The sequence below is a fragment of the Pelodiscus sinensis genome, chromosome 11, assembly GCF_052426305.1.
Source record: "Pelodiscus sinensis isolate ZL-2025 chromosome 11, ASM5242630v1, whole genome shotgun sequence".
NCBI lineage: Eukaryota > Metazoa > Chordata > Testudines > Trionychidae > Pelodiscus > Pelodiscus sinensis.
The window spans coordinates 24,049,397-24,076,038 of NC_143062.1; the positions used below are offsets into that span (position 1 = coordinate 24,049,397).

At 41.2% G+C, this 26,642-nt stretch overlaps 1 protein-coding gene and 1 long non-coding RNA gene across 9 annotated transcripts in view; one reads left to right on the top strand and one right to left on the bottom strand.

Moving 5' to 3' along the window:
• ERC2 (ELKS/RAB6-interacting/CAST family member 2) overlaps positions 1 to 26,642 on the bottom strand; it is a 1,139,467-nt gene that overhangs the window by 903,795 nt on the left and 209,030 nt on the right. The gene's annotated exons all lie outside the window — the stretch shown is intronic.
• LOC142830931 (uncharacterized) overlaps positions 1 to 26,642 on the top strand; it is a 43,020-nt gene that overhangs the window by 832 nt on the left and 15,546 nt on the right. Inside the window, exon 2 of the long non-coding RNA XR_012906493.1 lies at positions 12,713 to 12,809. This is a non-coding gene — a long non-coding RNA (uncharacterized LOC142830931). The remainder of the gene's footprint in view (positions 1 to 12,712; positions 12,810 to 26,642) is intronic.

The following is a 26,642-nucleotide window of genomic DNA, read 5'->3' on the forward strand; positions in this document are numbered from 1 at the left end:
CAGCAATTTTAACTTGTATTCTCAATCCAAGACTAAGAGGTAGAACCAAAGTCTACTCCTAGCTCCTCTCTGAAGCACTAAGGAGATAAAGATACAGAAAAGTAGCAGCCATGTGGGGTACTTTAAGGTATCCTTCCTATCCAAGACAGACACAAGCACAATGCCTAAGAGAAAATGAAGCGTAAAACTCCTCACAACTTCTGCAAGGAATGCTTCCCCTGCTGTGTACACTACAGTCAATTATCCAAATCCCTCCTGATAGCCACATCCTTTTATGGCCATAATAGGCATGCTAACAGGCTTGTCTTTGAGTGAAAGGTTTAGGAGTAGAAACTTTTTTGCTGTGCTTCTACAGAGTCTAGCCATGGATCCTTGCCTGTGGTTAGAGCACCTAAGGACTAGAATAAAATAAATAAGAACAACCCTGTGCTCAGGAAATAGTATTCTACTAAGGTTCCTGCCCAAGACATGAGAAGAAAAGTGTCCCTAATGCACTTATGTATAACAAGCCAGACTTTTCCCCATGATAATTAACAAATAAAAAAGTTTTAAATAATAAGACTATATCTTATCAGAGCAGACCTTTTAAAATAAAGTAATATTGTTTTGCACATATAGCTTATAGAGAATTCCTTTCAGTGAGGGATATTAAAGTGCTTCACACAAGGGAGTAGGGATCATGAGGCTACATATTTAGGCAGAAAGAAATTAAGGGACTTACCCAAGGCCACACTGTGAGACTATCAGACAGGAACTGAACCCAGTTAGATGACACAATGTACAAAGAGAGCTTTTGGGGGGGTAGGAGGAATATCTTTTAAAGGATCCAGTGTCATCTGAGCAAAAATTGGATTTATAAAATTTAAAATTGATAAAATTATCATTTAAAAGGTTAAAATACATAATTTTGTGCAACTGTGAAAATGTAAATAAATAAAAATATGAAAAAGCAATACAGGAGGCCCCCAACTTGTGATGCAATTGGTTCCAGGGGAAGTGTTACTAGTCAGGGGTATCGTAACTTGAACCCTCATTTATGACAGGTGCCATGCACCATTGTAAATGCAGGCAGAGGACATAAGGCAGGGGTTTCTTGCCCCTTCCGCACTTACAAAAATGGTTGTAAGTGCAGAGGGTCAGAAAACTCGCGCTGTTGCAAGTCGGGGGCCTCCTGTAGAATAAACACTGATATTATCCATCAAAATTATAAAAAAAAATTCTTGCAAGCTTAATGATAGTCATTTTAAACCTCTCTCTGTGAGAAAATGACTATTGAATGTAAAATAATATGTAAAGCTACAGAATTAGATATTTAAAGGAAATGGGACCACCAATGTTGTTTTTTTCAGTGGTACACCCAAAAGCATCTACAATAGTTAGGAGGGGAAATATTTTAAAGGTGGTAATTTATATTGGTCCTAAAGCAATCAAGCAATTAAAAAAATCAATCGTGATTAATCAAATGATATAATATCATGATTAATCATTATTTTTAAATCATAATATAATACAATTTAAATATTTTGAATGTTTTCTAGATTTTCAAACAAACTAGTTTCAATTACAACACAGAATACAAAAGTGTAAAGTGCTCATTTTATTTATTTTATTTTATTCATTTATTTTATTACCCCTTAAAAAGAAAATGAAATACTATTTCAAGTTCATCTCATACAAGTAGTATATATAGTGCAATCTCCTTATCATGAAAGTATAAATTAAAAAATGCAGATTTTTTTTGTTACATAACTGCATTAAAAAAATTAAATTAAGTAAAATTTAACACCTACAAGTCCACTCAGTTCTAGTTAGGACTATGAATGGGTAACCAGTTAACTGCTTCGGGTCCTGTGCAATGCTGTTGCCTCCCTCTCCAGGGCCATGGGGCAAGAAGCAACTGAGGCACTGCAGGTGCTGCTCCAGTCCAGCCATGACTTGGCTGGAGCACCTCTCCCCTGCCTTCGCCTATTTAATCAGTTAACTAACTAACTAACTGCTTAACTAACTCGATCACTCCGAAAATTAAGTCTGGTTACAATTTGCAGGAGATAATGCTGCCTACTTTTTGGCTGGAATGTCACCTGAAAGTGAGAACATGGCACTAAGGCTAGGACTATGTCTAGACGACATCCCTCTTTCGAAAGAGGGATGTAAATCAGGCTGATTGAAAGTGCAAATGAAAAGCGGATTTATATATCCCACGTTTCATTTGCATATTTGCGTCCAATCGCTGTTTCGAAAAAGGGTATTTCGAAAGTGAAACCGCAGTCTAGACACGGTTCTTTCGAAAAAAAAACCAACAGCTTTTTTTTGAAAGATCCCATACTCTTCATTTTTTTGAAAGAGTGATGTAGTCTAGCCATAGTCTAGGTCTACACTACAGAGTTTTTGCGCAAAAATGGCTGTTATTGCGCAAAAACTTGCAGAGCGTCCATACCTCAAGCATGTTTTTGCACAACTAAAACAAAAGAACAGAGGGGGTTTTCCGGTGTAGGTATTCCTCCTTTTACGAGGAATAATTCCTTTTTGCGCAAGAGTTCTTGAGCAAAAAGTTGCGTGTGGATGGGGAACAGGGTTTTTTTGCACAAAAAGAGGCAATCGAAAAAAAGCACAGGTGCCCCAGTGGCCATTCTGTAAATAGCAATCAGAGTTTCCTTTTGAGAGAGTATCCATGCATCCTGGACACTCTCTTTCACAAAAGCACATTGCTTTTTCGATGCGCTTTAACAGTGTGGATGCGCTCTTACACAAGAAGTTTTTGTGGAAGATTTCTTCTGCAAAAAGGTTCTTGTGCAAGAAGCCTGTAGTGTAGACATAGCCTCAGATAGCCAGTATTGCAATATATTTATGTGCCAGATACGCTCAAGCTTCTTATGTTCCTTCATGCTTCAACCCCAATTTCCAGAGGACATGTATCCAGGCTGATGTTGGGTTCTGCTCACCAAAATCCAAGAGAGTGTGGACTGACACATTCATTTTTACCATTTGATTCGGATACCAACAGCAGAAGGTTGGTTTTCTTTTTTGGTGGTTCAGGTTCTATAATTTCTGCATCAGAGTGTTGGTCTTTTGAGACTTCTAAAAGCATACACAACATGTTGGAAAGTACTTCTAATTTTTTTACCCTTGGGTCGAGTGCTATAGCTATTTTTAGAAATATCACATTGACACCTTCTCTGCATTTTATCAAATCTGCTATGAAAATGTTCTTAAAACAAACAACATGTGCTGGGTTGTCATAAAGAGTGCTATAACAAGAAATGCAGATAAAACAGAACAGGAGACATATAGTTCTCCCAAGCAGTTCAATTACAAATGTAATTGGTGCATTTTTAACAAGCATTATCAGTGTGAAAGCATGTCCTCTGAAATGGTGGCTGAAGCATGAAGGGAAATACAAATGTTTAGCACATAAGTACTTGGAATGCTGACTACAAAAGTCATGCTAAAGCCTGATCTTATTTTCTGGTGATACTATAAATGAGAAGCAGATAGCAATATTTCTGTAAATGTAAACACACTTGTTTGTCTTACCAATTGGATGAATAAAAAGCAGGACTGAGTAGACTTGTAGGCTCTAAAATGTTACATTATTTTGTTACGGAACTGTAGTAAAAAATAAAACATGTACAATTGTAAGTTATACTTTAACGATAAAGAGAGTGCACTATGTACTTGTATTTCTGTAAATGTAAACACACTTGTTTGTCTTATCAATTGGATAAATAAAAAGCAGGACTGAGTAGACTTGTAGGCTCTAAAATGTTACATTATTTTGTTACGGAACTGTAGTAAAAAATAAAACATGTACAATTGTAAGTTATACTTTAACGATAAAGAGAGTGCACTATGTACTTGTATGAGCTGAATTGAAAAATACTATTTCTTTTGTTTAGCACTGTTACAGGTCAAATTTATAATAAAAAATAATATAATGTACGCACTCTACACTTGTATTCTATGATGTAATAGAAAATCAATACAAAATGCATAAAAATATCCAAATATATTTAATAAATTTCAGTTGGTATATTGTTTAACAATGTGATTGATCACAATTGCTTGACAGTCCTAATTGGTTCAGATTCTAAACGGGCTATGAGAAAGCAAAAGAGGTTCAAACTTGAAGGTCTCCATTATTTTAACTTCTTTTGTTCTTCATGTGCATGATCTGACTCCTATCAGTGTCAACGGAAAAGGTGCCATGAATTACAGTGCAGCAGTATTACATCAAATGTATCTTTCATTTAAGACCTGGGCAAGCATCCAGGGCCACAGGTTCACTAAGCTGTGAAAGTGCTCCAGTGCCCCTCAAAAGCTTCTAGCTTTGCATCTCCCTTGCACACTCCATCGTGGCCAAACATGCATTTGTCACCTCCAAGATCAATTTTGCTCCTTCTTATCCAAAATTCATAACAATTGAATGATCCAACTGCTTGCCTGTACCATAATATAGATGCATTGGACTCAATTACATCTGTTCACCACAAACTGCACAGCCTGCAAGTAACCTGCTCTCATACATTTCAGAGTCTTACTTATACATACAGTCATTCATAGTTTAGAGACAAGAGACCTCCAAACCATATTTTGCCTCCTAAAACATCCTATTGTACCAAAGAAAGTGAGATAAGTTGGATTGTTCTTAATACACATTCTAAAAACAGACCAGTTGTACAGTTTTGTCAGCAGAACTCCCTCTCTGTGGGCATCCCTTGGTAGATCCTTCTTGATTTAAGTAATTTTATCTATTCTTCTGTACAAATGAACAGATGGGTCCTGAGGGTTCCCTAGCCATTCTTTTGCAATAGAAAATTTTTCCATTAGATGAGTTATTCTATTTACTATACTTTGTCCAGGAGCATTACTGGATAAGGATGCTCAAATTTATCAAAAATACTAAAGAAAAAGTTAATACAACAAAGATTGGCTAAGGGTGCAATCAGATTCTGAATGCTGCTTTTTGCCACTTTTGAATAGCATACAATTCCAACTAGTCACACACATACACACAATATGTATGATATTAGTGGCTCCCCTCCAGTGAATTAAATCTTCTATTGTTTGTGAACAGAGCGGTGTTTTCAAAGGTCACAATATGGGTACAAATGGAAAAAGCTAGGTAGTGGTACTACTCTTCAACAAGGATCATGCCCGGGACAAGTTTCCACCATTTCCACTTATAGTAACACTGAATAAATGAACAGTGTAATAAAAAGCGTAAGGGGTTTTTTCCATCCTACTAAATTCATCACTTCTAGACTGTTTTTGCTTAAATTAAAAAGTGAATAATTTATCTTCTGATAGAAACCTATTATTTTAGCTAAAAAGTTAATTGTACAGAATTTTTTAAAAAAACTGATGAATTTGTGACAGCCTGATTCTGCTGTCATTAGAGTTAATAGGTATTGTGCCATTGATTTCTGTAGCTATAGGTCCCAAAAATGTTTTTTGCAACAAACAAGTAAAATAAGGCCCTAAATCTGCAATAGGATTACCATTACAATCATTACAATTTTGCCTAATTAATGTTATTTTTGTATACTACATTAGCAATAAAATGTTCACCATTTAGATTTCATCCTTTTCTCTCATAAATGAACATATACATAAATGATAGGCAGATTTTTCTAAAAGTAAGAGAAAATGCCTCCTTCCATTTTTCTCTTCTCCCTTGGTCCTTTACATATACAGGCAGTCCCCGGGTTACGTACAAGATAGGAACTATAAGTTTGTTCTTAAGTTGAATTTGTATGTGAGTCGGAACTGGCTCCAGATTCAGCCGCTGTTGCTGAAACTGACCAGCGGCTGACTACAGGAAGCTGGAGGCAGAATTGCTCTGCCCCCAGCTTCCTGGAATCAGCCACTGATCAGTTTCAACAGCGGCTGAATCTCGAGCCTGGGACAGAACAGCTGGGCTGCCAGGAAGGTCCCTGCAGGACCAACACGGCAGCACCCCAGCTGCTCTACCCCAGGATCCACAACAAAAGCCTGGTCTGCTGGGGGGGGCGCACTAGCTGCGCGCCCCCTCCGCCCCCAGCAGACCAGGGACACAGGGAGCAAAGCCGCAGCGGCGGTGGGGTGCCGCGCCTCTGAGGCTTTGCTCTGGCAAAGCCTCAGAGGCGCGGGACCCCACCACCACTGCCGCTTTGCTCCCAGTGCCCCTGGTCTGCTGGGGACCGTCTCCAGCAGACCAGGGACACCGAGAGCAAAGCCGCAGTGGCGGCGGGGTGCCGCACCTCTGAGGCTTTGCCAGAGCAAAGCCTCAGAGGCGCGGGACCCCTCCGCCTCCCCGGCTTTGCTCCAGGTGTCCCTGGTCTGCTGGAGATGGTCCCCAACAGACCAGGGGCACCCGGAGCAGCTTTTCTCGCCCCGGAGGTCGAGGTGGCGGGACCGCTGCGCTCTGGGCAGTCCTGCTGCCTGCGAGCTCCACGGTGAGAGAGCCCCGTTCGTAAGTGCGGATCCGACATAAGTCAGAGCCGCGTAACTCGCGGACTGCCTGTATTTAGAAAGAGCTATCTTGGCTAGGCAGACAGTGGGCCTTTAAAAAGTTTAAGTAAGGATCCACACAATGGTTATGAGCTGGAAACCTAAATGAGGGTGTTCATCATTGCTCAAGACTACAGTTCCATGGTCTGAACAAAGGCTGCAGTATTCAAACATGTATAATAAGATAGCACCTGATACTTGCCAATTAATAATTCTGTCTCTTCCTGTCAGCAGTCTCACTCTAATTAGCATGTGCTGCACTAGCAACAGCAGCTTCTGTCTTGGATTCAGAAAATTACATAAAGGAAGGTATGTCTACACTACAGTGCTTTTTGTACAAGGAATGATATGAGACTGTGAAATAGCATCTCATTCAATGTGTGTTATAGATACAGACACCTCAGTGGTAATCTTTTTTCCTTTTCTTAGAAAGAAATATATTAAATATACTAGAGGGAGTTACCCGCCATTGCTTGGGAAAGTGGAGGAACAAAATTTGTTCTATAGGGATTATAATATAGTATAAAACAACCAACTTTACATGTTATCATCAAAAACTTTATTGTAAACTATATTTTTGTTTCATTATTCGAAACAAATATGTACACATTTTCTCCACTTCCAACTCTTGAACACGTAACATAGAGTTGTCCATGTGAAAAGCAAGATGTCTCCAAATCAATTCCAACTACGTTAAGTGACTGTCCTTGCGCTTTGTCAGCATACATTGTTGAAATATAAGTTGACAGTTGATATAGCTGAGGTGAGGAGCCTGAGAGAAGGGAGGAGGAAGGGAGCCGTGCGCCTGCCACTGGCACCCAAGCCTGCCCTCCGCTTCCTTGTCCCTCCACCTGCCTTAGTGAGTGACTGGCTCCGCAGCTTCCCCCAGGTAGCTGCTTCTCACCGCACTGCCAAGCTCCGTGCAGCCCCAAGGAGAGGTGTCGGTCTCTCATCTCTTCCCTCCCACCAGTACTTTAATACCTTCTCCTGGATAAAAGGTTATCCCATGCAAAGTTTGGTTGCAGAAGCTCTTATAGTGTCCAAGGGTATGTCTACACTACCCCCCTAGTTCGAACTAGGGGGGGAATGTATGCATACCGAACTTGCTAATGAAGCCCGGGCTTTCAATTTCCCGGGCTTCATTAGCATAAAGCCGGCGCCGCCATTTTTAAAAGCCGGCTAGTGCGAACCCCGTGCCGCGCGGCTACATGCGGCACGGACTAGATAATTCGGATTAGGCTTCTAATCCGAACATCTAGTCCGTGCCGCGTGTAGCCGCGCGGCACGGGGTTCGCACTAGCCGGCTTTTAAAAATGGCGGCGCCGGCTTTATGATAATGAAGCCCGGGAAATTCAAATCCCGGGCTTCATTAGCAAGTTCGGTATGCATACATTCCCCCCCTAGTTCGAACTAGGGGTATAGTGTAGACATACCCTAAGTTATTAACGCACAAACATACAATCATTCTCCTTTATATATTAGAAGATTTAAATGTCTGAAAAGATGGAATATAAATTAAATCTCTAAAAATAAGCTAACTACACTGACATTTTCCATTTCTATGATAGGTTAGCAGGATTTCATGTTGAATCTAGCCAGCCTTCTTCATCTTCTACAAAACTTAATATGATTTTAATTGCTTCTCTACAAATTTTCCATTCCTACAGGTAAGTCTTCCTAACATGACCCACCATGGCCTTCTCCATTTAGCCTTGAGTCCTATTTGGGTATGTGTACACTACAGTGCTATTTCGAATTCACTTAATTCAAAATAGTTAATTCGAATTAACTAATTCAAAATAACGCATCTAGACACAAAAACCCCGGTGCGTCTCGTGGAGTCGTTGCCATCGGCCCGGCTGCACTTGCTGCAGGCTGCCATCCGGGAGGTCCATCAGGGGGCTGTCAGGATCCAGGAGGCCCTGCAGAAGAGTGTCCACCCTGAGGAGCCCTCAGAGCCACCCCGGTCTTTCCCATCGGGGGCTTGTGCCCCATTCCTCCTTCATGTCCTTTCTCTCTACCCCTCCCTAGCCCCCCTTCCTGATGTCAAATAAGAGAAACGGTTTTTCATAAACATGAACTGTCTTTATTTAACAAAACTGGGGAGGAGTAATGAACCTCGGGGAGACTTGGGAAAGGCGGCAGAAGAGGGGAAGCTCAGCACTCAGGGGTGGGGGTCTCGTCGGGCCACATGTCTCCCAGCACGGCGGGTGCGGGGGCCCTTGGCGTCCCCAGGGTGATTGGGAGGAGGGTGTGGAGATTGAAGTGGGGGATGTGGAGATTGAGAAGGAGGGTGAGGAGGGAAAGTTGGGAACGGGGGCAGGAGTGGGAAGAGGAACAGTAGCTGGGGGGGCAGCAGGCGCTTGGGCGGCACAGGGCAGCATGCGCTGCAGAAGGGCCTGCAGGTGTGAGCACAAGGCATGATCCTGGGCAAGCTGCTCCCGGCAGAGCTGCAGAACCTCCTGCACCCAGGCCTGGATAGTGCGGTGCAGGGCTCGCAGGGCCCCCAGGTGCTGGTCCCGGTACCCCTGCCGCTTGCTGGTGGTCCGGAGGAGCCTTTGGGTGCGGGAGCATGTCCCAGGCGGGGTGGTGCGCCCTGCACGTACAGCTGGTGCAACTGTGGAGAAAGAAGGGGAATGGTCAGTTCTCCCTGGGGACAGAGTGGATGATGCCCAGCACCCCCTGCGAGGTGAGGACGACCGTGCCCTGCACCATCAGAGCCGATGTGCTTTCACTGAGGCCATGGTTGGGATGTCTGGCTCTCCCTAGGAGTGGGAGCTGCCCCAAGACCGCACCCATGCCCCTGTGCCATGTATAGTGCGGCCGAAGAGGGGAGGAGGGACCAGGAGATGTTCCCTGCCTCTGTGTAAAGGGGGTGTGTGAAGGGAGGGCATCCTGCTGGGTTGTGAGCGTGTCAGGTCTCTTCGCACACGTGTGTGCCTATTGGGCCATAGCCCTGGGTGTCATGCAGCTGGAGCCACCTGCCCAAGGGTGGCATGGCACGTGCTTGCACATGCACAGGTGGCTGGGTGATCCGTGGGAGGCATGGCCCACGCGTGTGGTCCCTGGTCTTCCTTCCCCCCGGGAAAGTACTGTCACTTACCTGGTATGGCCTCTCCAGACAACCCTGCTGACTCCGGTGCCAGGACAGCTGGTGGTTGCCCCTCTGCTGCGTCCAGGTTAGGGTCCTCAGCTCCTGGCTTGCTGCCTCCCGTGCTGGCGTGGACCGCCCCGTCCCCCAGGATTCGGTCGAGGGCGGAGAAGTAGAGGCAGGTGGCAGCCCCTGCTGCGGCACCGCCCCTGGTAGCCCTGGTGTACACCTGCCGCAACTCCTGCTCCTGGGTGTGCCTGTGGGCTTTCCTGCCCATAGTGGTCGCTATGCAGCCGTAGATGGCAGTGTTCCTCCACCTAGTGCGGAGATCAAGGACGTTGGGGGCCTCCCCACAAACCTCAGTGAGGTCCATGATCTCCGCACTAGTTCATGAGGGTGCACATCTACGGCCCCTGGCTGGCCCCGGGTGCTGGGGGATTGGGCGGGGGACGGCTGGCTGCCACAGGTTGGCATTGTGCAGCCACTGGGTGAGGGTCTGCGGCTGCTGGCAGGCCTGGCTCTTGCATGTGCCCAGTGGCCAGACTCTACCCCTTTAAGGGCCTCGGGGCTGGAGGGAGAGGAGAAGAGTTTTCCTGGTTGTGCCTAGAGTGGCCACCAGGGGAAACTGGGAAGGGCTGGAGGCCCCCTAATTCGAAATGAGTGTCTACACAGCACTTATTTCGAATTAGCTATTTGGAATTTGGTGTTATTCCTCATAGAATGAGGTTTACCAACTTCAAAATAAGTGCTCCACTATTTCGAATTTATTTCAAAATAGCGGTCTGGCTGTGTAGACTCTATTGTAGTCTGCTGTTATTTCGAATTAACTTTGTAGTGTAGACATACCCAGATATATCAGCCCTAATAATAATAACAATATGGACTTTGCTAATACTCTCCCGATTTAGTTGTGCTTATAGGGGTAAACAAAAGTTAGAAAAATAGATCTATTGTAAATGAAAGTATACTTTACTGATCTAGTCCTTTTATAAAACTTTAATTTCTATTTAACTCTAAAGTTTTCTGGTGGGGGAAGAAACAACCACCTGATCTACCTAATTAATCTCCATCGCTAAAAACTGTCAATTTGGAGCACCACTGCTATAAACATGGTGCTATTTCTTCAATTTTGTATAGTAGAGGAGCACTACTAATCAGAAAAAGATTTAATAACTTTTATTTAAAAGATTCTAGAGTGTTAGTTTTCATCCATGTTCTTTTTCTGTGTATTGCAGCAGGATTATACATCTGGAACAAAATGTGTTCATTTAGGTTTGAGATCTAACTGGCTATTAAATTTCAAGTATCTTATGCTCTTTGGCTGAAGGTCAGTTGGATTAAATTACTTCAGATTCTTGTAGTCAGACATGGTTGTTATTCTGAAGCCTGCTAAGTATGTCTAGTATTTTTAACTTTCTTTTTATTGGGTTTTATGTGCAAAGACAGGTTTAGGCATATCAAACTAGGCCATTAATCAATCAAGTCCGGTATTCTGCCTCTGGCCAATAGTCATGCCTTAGAGGAATCTTAAAAAAAAATTCTAATGTAGTAGCTCTAAATCTTTCCAGACTAGTATATCCCATTCAGGAGTCTGGTTGGTCTTATGTACCCGAGTTTCATTACTGAAAATTTGCTGACTTTGTCATTTTTCCCATCTAATTATAAAATAATTGGAATATAAATATTGTACATACTTTTTGGTGAATAGTATATGCAGTGGTATAAAAAGTTATTGTGTGTATAAAATTTTAGTTCGTACTGATGTTACTAGTGATTTTTATGTAGCCTGTTGATAAAATAGGCAAATATCTAGGTGAGTGGATGCATCCCTTGGAACACCTTGATGTACAACCAGAGAACCACTGTCCTAAGGCATTTAGTCAATTGTGCAATGATTTTGAGGTAGGAGGAAATGGGGGGAGAAAGAGAACATAGGTAAGACACATGTGATCTAAAGCAAAGAGATTCTTGAGGGGTTGGGGGGAGCCTGGAACATATTTGGAGGGGAACATAAGAAGCTTTAAGAGAAAAAAAACAAACTTACTGCACACATTCAGAGCTGGGTGGCCAGAGAGCAGCAGCTGCTAGCCAGGCACCCGGGGGGGAGGTGTAAGCTACGTTAAATACAAAGAAGGGAGACATGATCAAACACATTTGAGAAACACTGCTCTAAAGTGTGAGTCTTTAGTTTAAAGTTGTTAGCAGTCTTGAAATTAAGTCCTTTTTCTGAACTACCTGTAATAATAAATTCTAGGAATAAAATTTACTCAGGTAATTCTGATAGAAATTTGCAGTTTTTAAAATTTCATCACATAATACCTTGCACAAGCCACCAAAGAATTATTATCACAAGTCTTAATTGTTAGCTAATTGGAATAGGCTCACTAGGTCAAAATGTTTAGAAAAGAAAAATACATTGTGAAAATATCACAAAAGGAATTTTTCAAGGACATCATTTCCAAGTATAAAATTTTTTTAAAAAATACATACTGTAAGCGACTGTATTTAAAAACTAAATATGCTAGCTCATATTAAAATTTTAGTATCAGCAAGTAAAAATTTTGCATCCCATAAACTAACAGGAATTTAGTGGCTACAAATTTCTAAATTATACTAGGACTTGGTAAATACTGGAGATACTATTTCTAGACCTGACATCCTGAAGACAGTTATTTTGAGCAAAAGAGATGGTTGGTTACCGTAAAAGGGTAGCTGGCTCCTTAACTGAAATTGGGCTTAGCTAACCTGCTCGAATCTACCCCTGCCTTAGTTTGATGTAGAGGGCTGGGCTGCCAGAAGTGTTATAAATGAGAGTTCAGAGCAAAAATTTTTTAAAAAGTCCTGAGAATAAAGAGAACTCAGATGAGTAGTGTTCGGCTAAAACTTAAGGGAGGAGATGTCCTTGAAAGAGGAAGCAGTTTACATTCCCTGGTTGAGTAGTGGAGCCAAATCAGGCTGCTAGAAACAGAAGGCAGGAAGTGAGTCACCTACGAACTGTGAATGAGACAACTAAAAGACAGCAATTCTGGAAAAATGACTAAACTTCTAAGAAAACATGGAGCATAAATTATCTGGACACCATTCCAAGATAACCAGAACCTTAAAAACTAAGCAATCATTGACTGTTTTCAGATGCATCTGTAGACTGGGAGAAGTCTGCTATTTCATTGACTTTTGAGATTTCCAAATATAGACAGACTGATGTTATTGTTATCAGCACCCCATTCAGGTAAGTGCTTGTGCTAACATGTTTATGAGTACTTAAAATTGCTTTCACCTATATTAAAATTAAAAGTCCAATAACAAAAAGAAAAATAGAACAGTACCCAGAAGGATAGAAAAGGGATTTACATGTGTCAGTCTCCACTGCTATCAGATTCAGCTGTGACGCAATGTGTAAAAATGCACCAATTATGTCAAAACTGACTAATTTTGATATCTCTTCCCAACTTTCATATACTGTCTCCTCCTCTCCCCCTCCCCCGATATTAACTAAGGTTATGCCAGGAAGGGTAATGAAGAAATATTTTTGTTCGTGAAACCAACACTATGACCCTACATTCTGGCTTTGGGTTACCTGTCTCAAACCTAATATATTTAACCACTGTATTTAAATTCCTTGATTTGTCCTATTTTATCCATCCCTTTCTCCACACAATTAAATGGGACAGTCTGACTCATGTATATTTATTATCTTTAAAAGTACTTTTTGGGAAAAAAAAGATTTGATTTGAAACTGTCTTTCGAATGGGTACATTCACAGAATGTTTGGTCACCTAAATTGCATGCATATCTTGATCCTGTAAGCACACTCAGCCCTGCTCTACACTAGGGAGTTATTTAGAATGAACTCCCCTTATTTTGAAACAACAAGAGGAGCGTCCACACTACCAAGCCCGTTGTTTCGAAATAAGGGGCTGGTTATTTCAAAATAATAAATCCTGCTTTCCACAAGGAATAATGCTTATTTCAAAACAGTTATTTTGAAATAACGATAGTGTGGACACTTCACTGCTGCTATTTCGAAATAACTACTTCCCAGGGTCATTCAAAGTAATTACTCCCCAGTGCTCTAAGACAAGGCAGTGCATCCGCATTAAAGGAGCCTGCCTCAGACTAATTTCAAGGCTTCCCTGTAGTGTGGACATGCTACTTCGAAATAGTTATTTTGGGAGTTATTTCACAATTTCGAAATAATTTCCTATGTAGACATGCCCTTAGAGGCCACCTAACTCCATACAAAACAACCAAGGTGGAGAAGGGAAGAAGGAATATCACTTCCTTCATAACCTTTAGCCCAAAAGTTGAAATGCTCAACCAGCATGCGCGAGCCCCTGCTTCCAGTCCCCACTTAAGTAAGTGCCCTAAGCACCAGAGTATGGAATATTTTGATGTGAATCTCCCTCAATTTCTCCTATGAATCTTGTTTCACATTAAATAATTCACAAAAGCTCATCACCTATTAAACTATCTTGTTAGTCTTTAAAGTGCTACATAGTTTTTCCTTTTGTTCTAATAACCCAGTGCGTAGAGCACTCACCTCAGAGGTGGCAGATCTCTGTTCAAACATCTGACTCATGAGAAGGGCACTTGAGCCAGATGGTGAGTGCCACTAGGCCAGAAGTTATAAAGGAGGTCATTATCCTCCTTGCCCTCCCATTATTTGTAAATTAGGCAGCCTCTGAATGATCTACTTGATTGAGCCCAACATGTGACTTAGGCAGATAAATATCAATCTTCTGTGGCTTGTGAATCACATGCTGTCAGGATCAATGCAGCACAGCACTTGAATCCTTTTTGTGGATCCAGGTTAGTGTGACCAGAGAATGGAGTAGGGAAGATATGGGAAAAAATAAGAGAAAATATGTTTCAAAAGGCATATCAGGACTTCTCTGTTTAATTGTTAGTCTCCTTAGATGCTTATGTCAAATCTGCAACCCACAAAAATGTGTGAGATTTGGACATGCAGCACTGCCACAACATTATTTATATACTTGAATATGATGTTACAGTTTTACAGTTTGAAATAATTCTTAGAATATTACCTTCTGAAAATTGTACCTTCTAAAAATATGGACAAGATGTCTTTATCACCTCTACATATTGGAAAGTATAAAAACTGACTTATCTGTGAATTCTGAATTCCTGTAATACCTGTTACCTCCACCTATGATTATTTCTTCAAATTTGCAACTCTGCAAACTATTTCTTCACTTGTTACTCAGAAATATTACATGTAGTTTTTAACTAATGGAGTTTATCATGCTACAAATTCTAAACTTGTAAAATCTTCATTGAGAGTGGGTCTGTCTTTTAAAGAAACCGAGTCTTTTTAAGTCTCTAAATTTTCTAATTCCTCGTATGCACTATAAGGTATATTGTAACTGAGCACCCTCACAAGAATAATATGGTACTTAATGAAAATATGACTGAATAGACAACATTAGGAGTAATTATTGTTTTCCAGGGCATAATCAGGTTTCTACTTTTTCATGTCTGCAGTGACTATTAAGATTGCAAAGTCTTCCTCTAAAACTAAGAGATCAACTTAAAATGTACATATTATTTGCATTTTTATGGAAAATAATTGCCTTAATTAGGATCTTTTTGTATAAAAATGTTTTTATAACCAACATATTATGAATCATATATAAAAAAAGGTTTAGGCAGGGAAAAGTTAAATTTTTTACTTACTAAAAGAATGCCTTCTGTTTGAAAAAAGTAACTGATTAGACTAATATTTTTATCCTGGGCAGTAAAAACAAAAAGGAAAGAGGCACTAATGAACCTAGTAAAGAGGTTTAGTCTAGAGTAGTTGTTAATCTATATAAGTAACTTGTGGGCGGGAGAGAGAAACGTTTGGTGTTAATAAAGTATTTCCTTAGAAAATTACTACTGGCTCCAATGCAAAGCATTTACAGTAAACATTGAAAGTCTGCAAGGCATCTGTTCTCTTCACAGTGTAAAAATGAACTTTGTCTCCTTAACTTTTAAAACATGCACTAAGTAATTCATGCTAGCAGTTCAAATCCTATCATCAACCTTCATTATTTCACTGAGTTCAAAGATAGAAGCAGAATCTTTTGGAAAAAGCCCTGAAAGTTTAAAGTACACAAATTATAACCAAAAAGTTTCTACAATGTATGAAAACTGTAGCCATAAACTAATTGTTATAGCATTATTTTAAGAACATATACAAGGTAAGAGTTAAATTGCATGTATGAAACTAAATATCATCTCAAGTTTGGTTTTCGTGAAATTATACATTATGTACAAGATGCTGTGTTATATAATAATACTTTCAGGAATTTTAACATTTGACTTTACTAGAAATTTAGCAGGTCTTTGCCTAAGGCAAGTTTTTAATAGCAATAATAAAAAAATACTTAATGGCACTTAGGGTAAATCATGTGTGGTCATCATGTTTAAAAAAGTAATACCAAACATCTGTGCTAGATTTCCACATGATAAAACAACCATATTACCTAAAGTTTTCCCAAACTTATAGAGAAAAAGGTTTATTTAAAAACCTAGAAAAGATACATGATAATCAATGTACAAAATATAAGGCAGGCATCTTGCATTTTGTGATAGGAATGTAGGTTTAGTGATCTTCATAATATTTAATCCAGAATGCCAAGCAAACGATAATATGACTTCATGTTACTTAAAACACATTTTAAACTTTTAAAATGCTTAATGTAAAAAGGAACACTGCAATAACTAACAGGATCTTTTTTCTTTTGTGTGTATACTTGCAAGGGCCATGTAGTTCATTATAATGTATGTGATTTTCTTCTTCAAGCAAATGCTTCAGTGCTCTCACCTCTTAAAAATATCAGTACAATCCACCTAACACTGAAAAGTCCTAACAAAATGAACGTGTGTGTACAATTAAGGCAAACAAGACAAGGGTTCAGATTTAAGCTGCTGAAATATGATCATGAGTAAAAAGATTCTAAAACCATAGAAAAAAATTCCATGACCTTGCAACAAGTTACTCTTTAAAACTGGATCCAAAATTCAATATAATGCCTTGGGTTATTTATGTAAATCCTTTTTGTACAAGAAATGACATGAGACTGTGAAATAGCACCTCATTCAATCTGTGTTATAGATACAGACACCTCAGTAGTAGTTTCTTTTTTCCCTTTCTTAGAAAGAAATATATTAAATATACTAGAGGGAGTTACCCGCTGTTGCTCGGGAAAGTGGAGGAACAAAATTTAGAAAAACAATAGTCCATTATATATATATATATACACACACACACACACACACACACACACACACACACACACACATTAAAAAAGTATAAAACAACCAACTTTACATGTTATCATCAAAAACTTTATTGTAAACTATATTTTTGTTTCATTATTCAAAACAAATATGTACACATTTTTTCCGCTTCCAACTCTTGAACACGTAACATAGAGTTGTCCATGTGAAAAGCAAGATGTCTCCAAATCAATTCCAACTACGTTAAGTGACTGTCCTTGCGCTTTGTCAGCATACATTGTTGAAATATAAGTTGACAGTTGATATAACTGAGGTGAGGAGCCTGAAAGAAGGGAGGAGGAAGGGAGCCGTGCGCCTGCCACTGGCACCCAAGCCTGCCCTCCGCTTCCTTGTCCCTCCGCCAGCCTCAGTGAGTGACTGGCACAGCCACTTCCCCCAGGAAGCCGCTTCTCACCACACTCCCAAGCTCCATGCAGCCCCGGTGAGAGGTGTCGGTCTCTCATCTCTTCCCTCCCACAGTCCCTTAAAACCTTCTCCTGGATGACAAGTTATTCCTCTGCTGGCCTTAGTGAGCGACTGTCCCCGCCACTTTCCCCAGGAAGCCACTTCTCCCCAAACTGCCAAGCTACATGCAGCCCCGGGGAGAGGTGTCAGTCTCTCATCTCTTCCCTCCCACAGTACCTTAAAACCTTCTCCTGGATAAAAGGTTATCCCATGCAAAGTTTGGTTGAGGTAGCTCTTATAGTGTCCAAGTTATTAGCGAACAAACATACAATCATTCTCCTTTATATATTAGAAGATTTAAATGTCTGAAAAGATGGAATATAAATTAAATCTCTAAAAATAAGCTAACTACACTGACATTTTCCATTTCTATGATAGGTTAGCAGGATTTCATGTTGAATCTAGCCAGCCTTCTTCATCTTCTACAAAACTTAATATGATTTTAATTGCTTCTCTACAAATTTTCCATTCCTACAGGTAAGTCTTCCTAACATGACCCACCATGGCCTTCTCCATTTAGCCTTGAGTCCTATTTGGGTATGTGTACACTACAGTGCTATTTCGAATTCACTTAATTCAAAATAGTTAATTCGAATTAAGCTAATTCAAAATAATGCATCTAGACTCACAAACTATTTCAAAATAGCACGTCCACACTAAGTGGACCCCGAACTGAAATTAAGGCTGGACAGAACCAGTGCTGGCAGGGCATCAGTTTAGGACTTATTGTGTGGGGCTGCTGCCTGAGGCTAACTGAGCTCCGAGCTTAAAGGGACCCTACCCCCACCCCGGACAGACAGTTCTCAGGGTTCCCTGCTTGCTTGTCTATCTTGATGAGGGACAGCAAAACAGTCCTATATTTGAGTGCCCACACTTGGGACACCACAGCACTTGGCCACATGGAGCCAGAGCTGCCCCTGGGCACACTGGTGCATCTCGTGGGGTCATTGCCATCAGCCTGGCTGCACTTGCTGCAGGCTGCCATCCGGGGACTCTATCGGGGGGCTGTCAGGATCCAGGAGGCCCTGAGGGAGAGCGTCCACCCCGAGGAGCCCTCAGAGCCTCCCCGGTCCTCCCCACTTGGGGATCATGCCCCATTCCTCCCTCACGTCCTTCCACTTATCTCCTCCTTTGCCCCCCTTCCTGATGTCAAATAAAAGACACGTATGTTTACAAATATAAACTGGGTTTGTTGAACAAAACTGGGGGGGGGATGAACCTCTGGGGAGACTGGGAAAAGGAGGGGGGAGAGGGGAAGAGAGAGGGTGGGAGAGAGGAGAGGGAAACCTGGGAGGAGAAAGCTGGAAGGGGGAAGCTCAGGGCTCAGGGTTGGGGGTCTTGCCGGACCAACTTGACTTTCATGCTAACCTGCTTCTGGGTTCGCATGTGGCCTTGGTGGCCAGGCTGGCAGCTATCCTGCTATAAAAGGCCGCATTCCTCCATCTAGTGCGGAGATCATAGACGTTGGGAGCATCCCCCCCAAACTTGAATAAGGTCCACGATCTCCACCCTGGACCAGGAAGGCGCCCGCCTTCTCGGGCCCCTGTCAGGCTCCTGGGAGCTGGAAGACTGCTCATGGGGAGCGGTGGAGGGCTGGCTGCCAGTGGCTTGCTGGATCATGTTTTGGGGCCACTGGGTCAGGGGCCCCGGTGACCACTGCTGACTCTGGGCTGGCAGGCTTGGAGCTGGCATAAGCACCGTGGCCAGGGTCTACCCCTTTAATGGCTCCGGGGCTGAGGGAGAGGAGAGTAAGTTTTCCTGGTTGTGCCCAGAGTGGCCACCAGGGCTCCCTGGGAAGGCTGGAGGCCCCCTATTTCGAATTAAGTGTCTACACAGCACTTAATTCGAAATAGCTATTTCGAATTTGGTGTTACTCCTCCTAGTATGAGGTTTACCAAATTCAAAATAAAGGCTCCACTATTTCGAATATATTTCGAAATAGCAGTTTGCCTGTGTAGGCACTATTAAAGTTAATTTGAAATAACTGCTGTTATTTTGAATTAACTTTGTAGTGTAGACCTATCCTTACTGATTATCTAAATTTGCAGTTTTCATGTATTCCAACACTGTGGCTTTTCTGATCTCACTGCAGGGAATGCACCACTGAGTAAACATAACATAACTGCAGGGTTACCTTTTCATTGCTATACTAGTTAGTGCATCTGTAACAGCAAACACAATAGAGAATGTTCAATGGGTCCAGAATTGTGAAGCACTAAGTGTTCAATATCTCACAAATCTGTTTCCAATCAATTAATAGGAAAAAAAGAATTTTGTACTTATAACTGTTTTTCCTGCTTGTCAGACATACTTTTAGCCTGACTCTTCCCCCATACTCTCATTTCCATGAAGGTCACTGAAATGGAATGGAAGAAAGGGAGTGCGTAGAACTTATCCTTTCACAGTACTGGTGACAGGAGGAACAGGAACACACAAGCAGGAGGCTTCTATCATTTGCTTCCAAATCTCTGAGCCTGTCCTTTCAGCTGTATTCAGGGACAAATACCTACCACTAGTCTCGTCAGTCTAACTCTACTTATGATGGTGTCAGCATAATGCAAGAACACTATAATGACTAACTCAGTTTCTCAAAAGAGGAAAACCTCTTGTCTGTAATGCTTTTCAATTGAAAATAAAATTTCTCATCTTCAACAAAAAACAAAATAGGAGACTTAAAGGACACGGGAGAAAAAGTGAGAGAGCACTTCAGACTGGCATCAAGGATTCAGTGATGCTCATCATTTGTATTTATAAAGCCTCTTAAATAGGTTCTCAATGCACTTGAGAAACATAACAAATAGAAGAAGGAAGTAGGGAAATATAGTCCTGTTACAGATGGCGAAACATCTTCCAAACATGGCTCTCTCCATAGCCTTGGCTCCTTCTGCTGGTGTTATAGAAGCAATAGTTTTCATGTATTCCTTCAATGGTATGTGACTCACCTAGACTCACAGCAAGTCAGCGGTAGAGCCAAAACTAGAACCCATCTCTCATGGCTCTAGGTCCTGTGCAGTTAGTCACAATAAAATAATGTTCTTCGTTCTGCTGCCCGCCATTCAGAGCAACCTGTTTGTCTAACAATCCAGAAAAACTTTATATACTTCCTGGATGTACAAACAGTTATTTTGAATGAGGGGAGAATTTATTTAACCATTCCAATCATTTGGTTTTTTAAACAAGACTCATTTTTAAGAAGATCATATGACAATTTTGACTTAGATAATCTTCTCAAAATATCAACATCCTGAAAAAAATACTATTGTGATAGGAATTGTGTGAATCTTCATTGAAGCTGGTGGGCATGATTGCCTAACCTCATTCAGGATACATTTAGAAAGCAGCTGTGTGTCTTTTTGGAGTAAGATAGCTGAAACAACAACAGCTACTGTCTAAAAGAGAAACAAAGGTGTGATGGCGCGTTGGGGGTCCCCCGTCTCCTGCACCCCGAAATGGCACAAACAGACGGCACCAGCCGGTGGAATAGAGGAAGTTTATTGCCTCTCCAGGATACAGTACAGCACAGATGTAATCTGGTCACAGATCTGGGCTAGGATGCCTCAGGCCCCCTTGAGATGGGGGAGACTAGGCCCCTAAACTCCAGCCCCTTTCCCTAGGCTGTCTCCTCCATGCTCCCAGACAGCCAGCAACTAACTAATTCTCTTCCAGCCCTGCCCCCCAGCCAGGGCAGCATTCCACCTTCCTTTGTTCCTCTCCATGGGGGGTGTCTGGCCACTGGTTTGCATAGTGACTCATCCTGTTTTGCTGGGTCGTGGTACCCACGGCAGCCAGTGGGGGTTACCCCAGAGCCAGCAGCATAGAAACCAGCCAGGTACCCCCACTACGTCACAAAAGGCCAGTCAGAAACTAAGCTACGTGGGCAGAGGAGCTAACTGGGCACTAAATGCAAGTACGGAGGCCTGGGTATTATTTTGGTAGAACTATATGTGTAGTTTTGCTTCATTTACTATCTCAGAAGCAGACAGAGAAAGCCACAAAAAAAAAAAAGCAGCAAGAAAAGTACCTGAGGAAAAGTTAAGAAAAAGAGCACTGTTGATATAGAGAGTAGCTTGGAATATCAAACCACCAAGATGACCTCAAATACTTGTGAACTGCTTGAATCAAAAGGGGTAACAATACTCAACTAAATGCAAGCTGTTAGTTTTCCAAGACTAATCTCTCTCAGAAGAGAGCTACAATGAAAATATATAATTTTTTACGTTTTAAAAGTGAATTTTATGCATCTCTATAGATCAGCCAACAAAGAGATATCTAGAAATGTAACAGATTTCCTTTACAAATTATTGGTTTCTTATTCTGGCAGAAATGCAGGAGAAGATATTTCAAGATACCATTAATTTTATTAAAAATGAAATATAATAGGGTTAAAACAAAGGTTCACAGAGATTCAGATTTGCGATTGTCACCCAATCTGGATAGGGTTTTATTGAACAGATTCTGGAATAGCCCAAACTGAAAGTAATTTGGCAAAAAATCTGTGCATTTCATTAAACACATTTTTGCAAAAAGTCAAATGAATCAATGAAATACCCAATAGTACAAATAACAAAGAGGAACTCTGATGGTTCAACAAGAGGTCTTTACTTCTGCATATTACAATCCTTTTTCTATTCTATCTGAAAGTAATAATTTCTTTCCAGGTGTTGATCTTAAATTAACTCCACTGCATGTAATTTGCATGCACCTGGCAACGTCACCCTACATAGACTAGAAAACAAGGCTGATAATTTATATGTAAAACCCGCAGGGCTGGCTTTAGGAAGTGCAGAGCCCAATTCGAACTCTTTTGGCAGGGTCCCCCCAGGATTTTTTTTTGTTGTTGTTGAGCAAAACACACACACACACACACAACCACAACACATCAACTAGATCTGATCAAAATGTATATCTATATAATTGAACATTTTCAAAAAAATGCCGCCCTTTATTATGCAAAATTTTACACAAAATTAAATCAGTTGCCTTAAGTGTTGGTCAAATATTTTCAATTGCAAACTATCCAATTTTTTCAATAAAGTTTAAAGTTTGATTTTTAAAGTTACCAGAGAGCGTTGCAGTTTTCTGTTACATTGATTTACTTTTTAAATAGCAAAAATGGACTCTTAGTTAAGAAAGTATCAGTTCTGTGGTCAAATTCCAGTCCTTAGTGATTTCAGCACCAATGATTTCACTAGGTAATATGGTACCTCACCACCACTGCCTCCTTTGCACTGCCCTTCAACGCACTGCCTGCATGTTGAGTCCAAGGTCAGGCTACACAAGAGTTTATCAATGATTTTTGCTCAAGTGATCACTGAGACAAGACAAGGACTCAATTGATTCTAGTCAGCTCTGCCTTTAAACACTGGGGCTACGTCTACACTGGCATGATTTTCTGCAAATGCTTTTAACAGAAAAGTTTTTCCGTTAAAAGCATTTGCGGAAAAGAGCATCTAGATTGGCACGGACGCTTTTCCGCAAAAGCACTTATTGCGGAAAAGCGTCCGCGCCAATCTAGACGCGGTTTTGCGGAAGAAAGCCCCGATCGCCGCTTTCGCGATCGGGGCTTTTTTGCACAAAACAATACCGTGTTGTCTACACTGGGCCTCTTACGCAAAACCTCTAAACTCAGAGGTTGTACCATTTGACTGGAGAATTGCTAATATAGTTTCTATTTTTAAGAAAGGGAAAAAAAGCGACGCGGGTAACTATAGGCCTGTTAGTTTGACATCTGTATTATGCAAGATCTTGGAAAATATTTTGAGGGAGAAAGTAGTTAGAGACATTGAGGCTAATGGCAATTGGGACAAATTACAACATGGTTTTACAAAAGGTAGATCGTGCCAAACCAACCTGATCTCCTTTTTTGAGAAAGTAACAGATTCTTTAGATAAAGGAAATGCAGTGGATCTAATCTACCTCGACTTTAGTAAGGCATTTGATACAGTACCACATGAGGAATTATTGGTTAAATTGGAAAAGATAGGGATTAAGATGAAAGTTGAGAGGTGGATAAGCAACTGGTTAAAGGAGAGACTACAGCAGGTTATATTGAAAGGTGGACTGTAAGGTTGGAGGAAGGTTACTAGCAGAGTTCCTCAGGGATCAGTTTTGGGGCCAATTTTATTTAATCTTTTTATCGCTGACGTTGGCACCAAAAGTGGAAGTGTCCTGATAAAATTTGCGGATGACACAAAGTTGGGAGCTATTGCCAATTCAGAAAAGGATCGGGATATCATACAGGAAGATCTGGATGATCTTGTAAATTGGAGTGATAGCAATAGGATGAAATTTAATAGTGAGAAGTGTAAGGTTATGCATTTAGGGATTAATAATAAGAATTTTAGTTATAAGCTGGGGACACATCAGTTGGAAGTAACGGAGGAGGAGAAGGACCTTGGAGTCCTGGTTGATTATAGGATGACTACGAGCCGCCATTGTGACATGGCCGTGAAAAAGGCTAATACGATCTTGGGATGTATTAGGCGAGGTATTTCCAGTAGAGATAAGGAGGTGTTAGTGACATTATACGAGGCATTGGTGAGACCCCATTTGGAATACTGTGTGCAGTTCTGGTCTCCCATGTTTAAGAAGGATGAATTCAAACTGGAACAGGTACAAAGAAGGGCCACTAGGATGATCAGAGGAATGGAAAACCTGTCTTATGAAAGGAGGCTTAAGGAGGCTTCTTAACCAAAAGAAGGCTGAGGGGGGACATGATTGCACTTTTTAAATATATTAGAGGGATAAATACTAGGGAGGGAGAGGAATTATTTAAGCTTAATACCAATGTGGACACAAGAACAAATGGATATAAGCTGGCTAGTAGGAAGTTTAGACTTGAGATTAGACGAAGGTTTCTAACCATTAGAGGAGTGAGGTTCTGGAACGGCCTTCCAAGGGAAGTAGTGGGGGCAAAAGATCTATCTGGTTTCAAGATTAAACTAGATGGGTTTATGAAGGGGATGGTTTGATGAGATAACATGATCTTGGTAACTAATTGACCATTCATTATCAGTGGGAAATAGGTCAATGGAGAGATGATGGGAGTTATTATAGAGAACTTTCTGGGTGTCTGGCTGGTGAGTCTTGCCCACATGCTCAGGGTTTAGCTGATGGCCATATTTCGGGTTGGGAAGGAATTTTCCTCCAGGGTAGATTGGCAGAGACCCTGGAGGTTTTTCGCCTTCCTCTGTAGCATGGGGTACAGATCACAGCTGGAGGATCTCTGCATCTTGGGGTCTTCGAAGTATTTGAAGGCTTCAATATCTGAGATATAGGTGAGAGGATTATTCTAGGAGCGGTGGGTGAGATTCTATGGCCTGTACTGTGCAGGGGGTCAGACTAGATGATAAAAATGGTCCCTTCTGACCTTAAAGTCTATGAGTCTATGAGCATAGCATTTCAGCAAGAACACTGACAATCTTACCTGAGATCGTCAGTGTTCTTGCGGAAATTCAAGTGGCCAGTGTAGACAGCTGGCAAGTTTTTCCACAAAAGCAGCTGCTTTTGCGAAAAAACTTGCCAGTCTAGACGCAGCCTGGATGTAAAGTGTCAGATATAACTGAGGACTCCCAAATAGACTCTACACCACCAGAAATAAAACCTGTTTCCATCTTCTGTTACTTTCAGTTAGATGTGACTCACTATCCTCTGCTTAGTGTTCAAGTTATGGTAGACCCTAAGCCAAGTAATATTAAGTTCAGGTCTTTTAATCCTACAATATGGATAACAACATTTCATTCTCCCAGCTCCAAGTCTTAAGCGAATTTCAAGCCAAAATTGATCACCTTGAGACAGCAAGTGTGTCTACTGATCTCTGTGGCAAAGTAAGTTGTCTATTTAAGTAAGGTCTGCTCATGAAGCCTTTTCCTACAGTTGATTAGCAGATGGCAGTAGATAGCTCATTCAGACCACTGGCTGATAATAGTTAGTCACCCTGACCAGTCATTAACCATAGTCATGGACTCACCCTACTCTCCATTGTCTCTATCATTCTCTGATGATCTGCGACAAAAAAGGAGGGTGAAAAGGGAAACTGAAAGGAGAGACCTCTCTAAATTCACCAATCAAAGAGCAATATTGCCAACCCAAAAATCACAAGGAACACCTACACAAAGTTATGAGACTGGTCTCCAAATCATAAGATTTTTTAAAAATAAAACATGTTGGATTTTTATCGGCCTATTGTTTCTTGAGTATTTAGGGTTCATGTTTTAAAGCTTTGCTCCTTAGCTGTAAGGCCCAGAAGTAGAGAGAACTTTTTTTTAAACGAAAGCTGAAATTCCTACATAATCAATTGACTCCAAGCATTTAGAAAAACACCAAATGTTTTGAAACTCATGCTAAAACAATGGAGGAATTCTTGTGAGCCCATGCTTTGCCCACAGTATAAATAACAAAACAAAACAATATCTTCTCCACTAAATATCATAATGAGATACTGCAAATGGTGAACTGAATTCAACAGCTCCTGATATGAACAGGTATCAACGTAGTTTTTCATATTTGAGATGGGTTACCAGGATTCATACATGACAATAGGAAACCTTTCCACTCTCAAGTCAGCATATTCATAAAGCACCTATAATTTTGATCCATGCATTTATTGGATAGTGAAAGAGAAAGGAGGAGAATTAGTGTAGATAAATGTTCAAATTAAAAAAAAAAAAAAAAGCCTGAAGGAATTAGGACTGGGCTCCTACATCTCACATTCAGAACTGACTAAGACACTTATGACCAGATTTTCAAAGGTGTATAAAGATCAGATAGATATCTTTGAAGATCCGAGTTGGCAACCTTCTCTTTAGGAGCTTAATTACCTTTGAAAATCTGAGCTTAGATTTCCAAGTCCAATTTTCAAAAATGACTTTAGTCACTCGAGTGCTTTTGAAAATGTTAACTGGGGGCCTAAAGAGACAAAAATAGACAAAAGGCAGGAGATATGGTATTCCTTTTAAAAACGTGTGACATCTATTTTTAACTAAATTGTATATTTTTCTCCCAAGGGCAACTGACCCCTCCGGCCCCCTCACTATGCCACTGCCTCCCCCCTCCTGCAGATCTATCATCTTATGCATGGGCAAGATCTGTGACAGCCGTCCCATGAATCTGCAGTTAGTGTCTGTGGCACTTGCTTTTGCGTGGTGTCTCAGTGCTGCCACATTCACCTCCAAAGAGGGGGCTTCCCAAAGCAGGCCCTTGTTGCAGACCCCCCAAGGCATCCACAGGTCCAGTCTCCTTTCAATGGGCCCACTTCTCAGGAGTCATTGATCTTGGATCTGGCTTCCATCCCCTCTCCAACCCCCATCAGAACTAT